The sequence below is a fragment of the Nomascus leucogenys genome, chromosome 12 (assembly GCF_006542625.1).
Source record: "Nomascus leucogenys isolate Asia chromosome 12, Asia_NLE_v1, whole genome shotgun sequence".
NCBI classification, from domain to species: Eukaryota; Metazoa; Chordata; class Mammalia; order Primates; family Hylobatidae; genus Nomascus; species Nomascus leucogenys.
The window spans coordinates 93763479-93771886 of NC_044392.1; the positions used below are offsets into that span (position 1 = coordinate 93763479).

General features: G+C 35.0%; 1 pseudogene; it reads left to right on the forward strand.

The window, feature by feature from the left end:
- The first annotated feature begins 362 nt into the window (after positions 1-362).
- LOC100595018 lies at positions 363-2126 on the forward strand (annotated as a pseudogene).
- Positions 2127-8408: the final 6282 nt, after the last annotated feature.

An 8408-nucleotide genomic window follows, 5' to 3' on the forward strand; every position in this document is an offset into this window, starting at 1 on the left:
CATACAAAACACTCTTTGACTTGAAGTTTTTTGTGTTTAAATAATTTCTTGCCTGGAACTAAACTCTATATTTGGTAAAACACTATTTTAATAAAATTTTCCTCAATGTAACTTGTGTAACTATGGATAAACCAGATGTCTTTGCAATTTTATATTGGTTTATTAACTACAGTGAACTGGACTTGAAAGCTCCTTTATATCTAAAGCAAAATAAACATAGCATATTGATTAAGTTGGATAGGTTTTAAAGATGATTACTTGACTTTTCTCTAGTATAAATTATTGTTTTGGGGATATTAAACATATATCTGAAATATACATATTTTATTAGTATTTATGCTTCTTTATAACATAAAGTATTAATGACAAAGAAATTACTGAAGGTAGGAACCTTGGCTTATTGACTCTTTTTAGCCTTAGCACCAGCTATTTTATGGTATTATTAAGCATCTATAATACTTTTGTTGAATGAATGAATTATTCATTTTGGATTATGTGTATCAGTTAATACTGGAAGGTTTAAACTACATGTGAATGCAATATGGGTTCCATAAAATAGATAATTCAAAGGGCTAAAATATATTTAAAAATTCATATTCAGGAATAATTTTAACATCTACAGAAATTAAACTTCTTCCAGAATAGAATGTAGTTGCTTTTTAGAGAATGGAAAAAAAGACAACACATGGAGGGTCAGAAATTTTCAAATCTTAATCTCTAATTTGTTATCTACTACCTATGTCACCCAAGGCAAGACACTGAACCTCTCATTTTACTCAGTTGTAGGCTAATAATACTTACCTACATTACAGGGCTATTGTGTTCATTAAATGGACAATGATTGCAAAGCTCTCTGAAGACTGTACAATACATCATAAATCCTAAGCCAAATTCTCCCATTCAATACCTTCTACTAGGTTATAGACACAGAGAATTCTAACGATATTAGAAATGTTTGTGAGGTGTAACTGATCATGAGACTTTTTGAGAATTTTTGGTGGACAGAGTGTTGTTATGCAATTAAAAATTATTGCTTGGCATAGAGATCAGAGCTAATGTTTCTCAGTTGCAGAAACAAGCCATAGAACTTCTAACAATCCACAAATGGTTAACGAATCTGAGTTGAGATTCGCTGGCTTACTCCTTTCTGTCCACCCGCCGAGGAAGCATCGTTCAAATCTCTCTTCCTACTACTCTCGTGTCTAGTCAGAGTCTTCGAAAGAGCCTGAAGAGCTGCAGAAGCTCTTCATTGGACGGCTGGGCTTTGAAACAATGGATGAGAACCTGAGGAACCATTTGAGCCATGGGGAATACTGAAGGACTATGTGGTAAGGAGAGATCCAAAGACCAAGTGCTCCAGGGGCTTTGGGTTTGTCACATATGCCACTGTGGAGGAGGTGGATGCAGCCATGAATGCAAGGCCACACAAGGTGGATGGAAGAGTTGTGGAACCACAGAGAGCTGTCTCAAGAGAAGATTCTCAAAGACCAGGTGCCCGCTTAGCTGTGAAAAAGATATTTGTTGGTGGCATTAAAGAAGACACTGAAGAACATCACCTGAGAGATTATTCTGAACAATATGGATAAATTGAAGTGATTGAAATTATGACTGACAGAGGCAGTGTCAAGAAAAGGGGCTTTGCCTTTGTAACCTTTGATGACCATGACTCCGTGGATAAGATTGTCATTCAGAAATACCATACTGTGAATGGCCACAACTATGAAGTTAGGAAAGCCCTGCCAAGCAAGAGATGGCTAGTGTTTCATCCAGCCAAAGAGGTCAAAATTGTTCTGGAAACTTTGGTGGTAGTCGTGGAGGTGTTTTTGGTGGGAATGACAACTTTGGTTGTGGAGGGAACTTCAGTAGCTTTGGTGGCAGTGGGGATGACTATAATGGATTTGGTCATGATGGAGGCAATTTTGGAGGTGGTGGAAGCTACAATGATTTTTGGCAATTATCACAATCAATCAGTTTTCAAATTTTGGACCCATGAAGGGAAGAAACTTTGGAGCCACAGTCTCTGGCCCCTATATTAGTGGAGGCCAACACTTTGCCAAACCACAAAACCACGGTGGCTATGGCAGTTCCGTAGCAGCAGTAACTATGGAAGTGGCAGAAGATTTTAATTACTGCCAGGAAACACAGCTTAGTAGGAGAGGAGAGCCAGAGAAGCGACAGGGAAGCAATAGGTTACCACAGATTTGTGAACTCAGCCAAGCACAGTGGTGGCAGGGCCTAGCTGCTACAAAGAAGACATGTTTTAGACAATACTCATGTGTATGGGCAAAAAACATAAGGACTGTTTTTGGGACTAATTGTATAACAGGTTATGTTAGTTTCTGTTCTGTGGAAAGTGTAAAGCGTTCCAACAAAGGGTTTTAATGTAGAATTTTTTTGCACCCATGCTGTTGATTGCTAAATGTAATTATGATGCTAAATAAATATGTCTTTTAAAAAAATTTTTGATTTGAATATTGTGTTTAGTAGTTAAAAACTGGTACATGTAGAATGAATTTAAAATACACTTAACAATTATATTCATCAGATGACTGATAAATTAGAATTAGATTCTGTTGTGAGTTGCCAAACACCCCAAATTAGAGTATCTTAAATAAAGCATATTATTTATTCTCAGTGCCATGTGCCCCCCACCAAGAATTCTATTACCCTCAGAGGTAGAGATATAGTGGTACAAGCAGTGTCTTTATCAACGTACACCTAGAGACTCTTAAAATACGTAGCCATAGCTTAAGATGTAAAGAGCTACAGGATGTCTACAAAAAGAAAGAAATTACAGATGAATTTTTTTAATATAGTGCTAGATATTTGTCACATGATAAATTAAGCAAAAAATCAATAATAAATTAAATAGTAAAAACTGGTTCATTTATTCTTACCGAATTACTTTCCCAAAAAGAGCTACGGTCTTAGAGTAATGGATATAGAAGTCTAGGTCAGAAAATTGTTAAATGAGTAATTACAATTGAAATCCACTGGAGTGATTCTAATTGGATGGCTTAGTTGGCTAGCATATGATTGATTTTCTCAACGATAGGTAGATGTGCAATTCTTGTCTGGCTTTGATATGTTCCATGGTTCTACATAGGATTCTAGGCTTTAGCAAACTGTCTTAGAAATAATTTGTTTATTGTGATAATGAGATTAACTGATTAGAGATACTTGAGGGAATAATGAAAAATTTATTACTTCCACTGGGAAAAGGGCTCAAAGCCTTATTGAAGTTAAATAAATCCATGACAAGAGGAAAATGTCTTCTGTTTATTGAGTAGCTACTGTGTGCCACACATGCCTGGTACCTCTTCATATGTGGCCCATTTATTTATGACAGTAGTCTTCTGAGGTAGGTGTTATAACATCTACTTCATAAGAGTACTGTCATAAATAATTTATAATTTATTCAATTAAACATTTGAAAGTATAAAAATTTTAAACTATCTGATTAAAATCTGACAGCATACCAAATCACATACCCAGAATTCATAGGCAGATACATTGGACTCGTACTGAGTATTCCTTCTGTTACCATGACATCCCAAAAGAGGTCCAGTAACGTAATTTCTATACTTGAAGACACCCCATAGATGTCAATCAATAGCACACATATTTTACAAATAAAATAAAAAATGTTAAAAGTCCATTATTATAATTATCCTCATAACATTTAACTAGTACAGTAGTTTAATAACAGTTCATTTCTTTTAAAAAGTACATAATTATTCCAGTATTTGCTTTAGACTTGTTTTAGAGTTGTTCTTTAAAGGTAAAATAAAAGGAGGTATTAAACATTTGTTAAATACCCACACTCAGTCACACATCAATCAGTGATATACAAATGTTTATCTTTAAAATTTAGAAATATTTGTTTGAAAAATATTTATACTCAGGTTTGGAGAAAGTGCCTCAAAGTAAACCCAATTGTGTTGTTAATGAGTGAGTAAATTGATACTACCTTTTAGGAGGGAAAGTTAGCAATATTGAAAGAGTGTTAATAATTTCTCTACCTTTTGAATCATGCCCTTTGCATTCTGTTCAAGGAATCTGCTATATGACAAATAGTTGGAGAGTAGAATAGATTTATATACAAGGTTAGTCATTGAAGCATTATTTAGATTAGTAAATATTATCAGAGTTACACATCCAAAAAACTGATAAACAACTATCTAGACTATAATATAGCTATGTTATGGAATATTGTTATATTGTTAAAATTATGTTTTAATACTATTTAATAACATGGTGAAATGCCACACAGTGAATTGGAGAGCATGCCAAGGTCTTATAAATAATTTAGGGCATTATTTTTAATGCCAACAATTCATTAGGGTATTACACAAGAAGTATTATTCCCAAATTGTATCACTGTACTTTCCCCAAAGGAAGAGGAATTAAGAAACAACTTTTTCTTCCTTTCAGTATAGCTGTATGTATCAAATTATAAGCATCTTTGATTTCTTCACCTAAAAATGGTTTGGCTATTACAACATTTTATTCTGTATATATTTAGTACTTTAATAAAGACTGTGTCAAGAGTTTGAAATTTTTTAAAATGTGGTTTCTAGTCTTTTGCAGTTGATATATTTTTAGATGAACTTGCTCAAATAATTTCATATTTCCTTGTGCCTCGGTTTCCACAGTACAAGACAAAGACATCAATGATAAACTACCTCCCAGGGATATTTCTGAGCATTAGCTAATGTTTGTAAAGCCTCCATAGAGAGTAGGGGATGAATAATGAAATAGAATCTCAATGTAGTGTTATCATTCTTGTCTTTCTCATTAGTCTCTGAGAGGCTTCATGCCAACTTTAAGCATTTTGGCTGCCAGAATGAAGGGTTTCTAGTTTAATTTTGCCTGCAAAAGTGAGCGTTGCTTGAACATCTGGGGTTCACCCCGGCATAATTCCAATAATGCTTCTACAGAATCAGATATGTGAAGTGTGATGGCCAGTACCACAAAGGAATTCGTATCTAATTTTAGGCCTGCTGATTCAATTTATAATTTAGCTTACATTTTAAACCTATTAGGAAAAGCAGAATCTAAGTAACACGTTTGAGATTTATTTGAAGTTTTTATGTGAGAAATTTTTTGCTTAAAACTGAATTACATTAAAACCATGTCTACAGGGAGTGGGCAAAAGGAATGGAGTTAGGATTTTGGCCAACTTCTTTTACCACGTTTTTCATGGCCAAAACACACACACATGTATACATTTTTCTTAATCCACATTATTTCATTCACTCATTCAAAAATGTGTTTTGGAGGTTTTTATTATATGCCAAATGGTGATGGGGATATAGCAAAGCACAAGCCAATGAAAATGCTAACCCATGGAGGGCACATTCTAGTAATGCCTATGAGATCTAAGATTACTTGATCATATTTTTATGTAATCATTGTGTCAAACTGTCTGTCACTCAGCGCAAGTTTGATGAAAGATAAAGAATGAGTGACTCAAACATACCAAAGCTGTATAGACACAGCCAAGATGTTCATTTACAATAACCTCATTTCTGATGACTTATTGGAACTGCGCTATAATGGGATAATCAGAAGTAAATAAATGTTTGATTAATTTTAGAAATTAGTTTTATTTTTCCTTTTTATTAATTATAATACCTCTAACAATGAAACACATACAAAGCATATAAATACAAATTTATAATAGCTGATATTTTCTCAGGATGTAGGAAATTAATTTTCATGAGTATGAACTAAGGAAGCTGAGAGGGAATAAAATAGAATGAAATCATATTAAATTGACTCAAGGAGCATAGGTAACGGTCTGAATGTCTGTACCTCAAATTGTTCTTCAGTGCAACCCACCTAGAAACTTTCCATAACAATGGAAATGCATGTACGTGTGTGTGTGCGCGCGCGCACACACGCGCACGTGTATCCTGTCCAAGACGGTAGCCACAAGCCATGTGTGGCTATTAAGCACTTGAAATGTAGATGGTACAAATGAAAAATTGTATTTTTAATTTTACTTTAATTACTTTAAATTTAATTAGCCATGGCTGCCATATTGGACAATCCAGCTACAGAAGGAAACATGATTAACAACTAAAAGAGCTGCTTTGCAAAAATTTCTATGTAACAGTCAAAACACGTGTATCATTGATTATGGTAGCAGCAACTTTGGAAATGATGAATCATAGCCTGGCGGCTGGGAGCTGAGATAGTGAACAGGTCTGTGATTAAAAGATCCTACCAGGGAATGAGACAGAACAGGGTTTAAATTCTAATTCCAAAACTTCTAGTTGTAGGACCTTGGGCAAATTAACATGCCCTAACTTCATTGTGAGACAGGGATAATAATATTTATCATACCCATATCAAAGGTTGTCATGAGAATTAAATAAAGCAGGTGGAATAGCTGGCATTCTGTCACTGTAGCATATGTGATTGCTATTATTACTATTATACTGTTATTATCCTATCTGAGGATTCCTCAAATGATATGTGTATAAAGTGAAAAACATGATAATATGACTTTTTTATTTGTTCTGATATTCATTTAGTCTGGAATGTCCACTGCCCATTGCCCCCTCCCTGGTAAAATCTTATTATTTCATCAAGTCCTGATTAAGCAACTTACAATGAAGATTTACTTGTAAACAGTAGAGAAATAAGTAACCCCTCCAAGCAGGGAGATTGTAGGGTGCACACATGCTACTTTGTGGTACTTTGTTCATAACTGTTGCCATGCTGTTTAGGACATGCCATTCAGGATTTTTACATTGTAGATGGTTAGTTTCTGTTGGGGAAGGGCCCTGCATCATTTTTACTATTATTTTATAAATAAGAAAACTCAGGTTCAGAGAGCTCTTCATTCCAGAAGTGTTAAAACTTTGGCTGTAATCACTAGCCTCTTGTGGATCGACTATAACCCAGATATTTGACGTTCCAGTTCTTGATGATGGAATGCTCCAGTTGTTCTAGGGTTGATAATGCCATAGAGACTCTATGACATCCAAGAGGGGCAGGTTAGGTAATATCAGATCTGCATGTTTAGCAGGTAGCCATTGGGGCCTGTAGATGACATTGGCCGGTACACCCCACATAGTTTATATGCTAGGAGATTAGATGATGGCCAGAGTGAGTCAACTAGAGGAGATGATCATGAGACAAATTTAGGTGCCTGTGATCAGCACTTATAAATGAAATATATTAAAACAAATATGAGAGTTCATTACAAACAATAAAGATGGCATTTTCCACAAAACTTTTCTCAACTGTATAAACATAATGTGTATACATACGTGAGTCTGTACTAAGTCATGATGTGTAAAATACTTTCTATTTGGTTACATTCAAAAATGTTCGAAGGCCCACCTATAAGGATATATTTTTAGGGACTGTGTGGTCAAAGGGAGAATGCAGCTTCAGATAATAATGCCAAGAATCACATAGGTTGGTAGACAGCAGTGAAGGGCAGTAGAATATTGCATACTGCCTGGAGCTTCAAAGAGGCTAAAAGGATAACTTAGGAAACAAAACAAAATACAAAAGAAATAAATCACGATTTAAAAGAGCCAAGAAAATAAATAGAAAGGAGAAAAATAATAATATAATAATAAAGAGTAAGTTTCCAGTAAGGTCTTCAAATTTTTACAGAATAGCTGAACTAAAAATTTTGCTGAGAAAATCTGTGAGTTTCTACGGAAGTAAATTTATTATTTTGCCTCCTAGTACCACTTCTTGTTTCTAAAACCATCACTTCCCACCTCCCAAACGTCACCTTTTTCTCCCACCCCACTTCTTCAAGGAACTGCTGCACGTATTTCACAAGGATCTCATTCCTATGAGAACTGCTGTTATCCTATGTGACCTTCCCACAAGCCCTTGACTGATCCAGAGTTGGGTGTATGACTAAGCCAAGTGGAATTTTTTAATTGAAATCGAGAAAGATTTTCTCTCCAGTGGTAGATTTCCTCAGATGTAAAAACAATGTTTACAGACGTATTTGAGCAGCTGTTCTGTAGAGACAGAATGAATCTGACACTCAGAGAGAAGAAAAGATGGATTAGATATAGAGCCCTGGTGGATTTAGAATCCTGTGCTCTGTTTGTTTTTGAGGTTCAGCCATGTCTTTATCCTTTCCAAGGTTTAGGTTTCCGACCTTTGTTGGATTCCAAAATCCGATAAATCTCTTGTTAAACCTAAAGTGTGAGATGAGGTACTATGACCTGACTAATACAGTTATTGGAAGTACAACAACCAAGGGCAGTAATATAAGGGAAGATGCAAGACATTGAAAAAGGGGAGCAAAGATCAGCACAGACTAAGAATACACAAAAAACCAGAATAACCTACAGAAACAACATGACTAGACTAATATCAACACTTGGTTGAGATAGATGGGTGGTCAAAATGAGAGGTATATA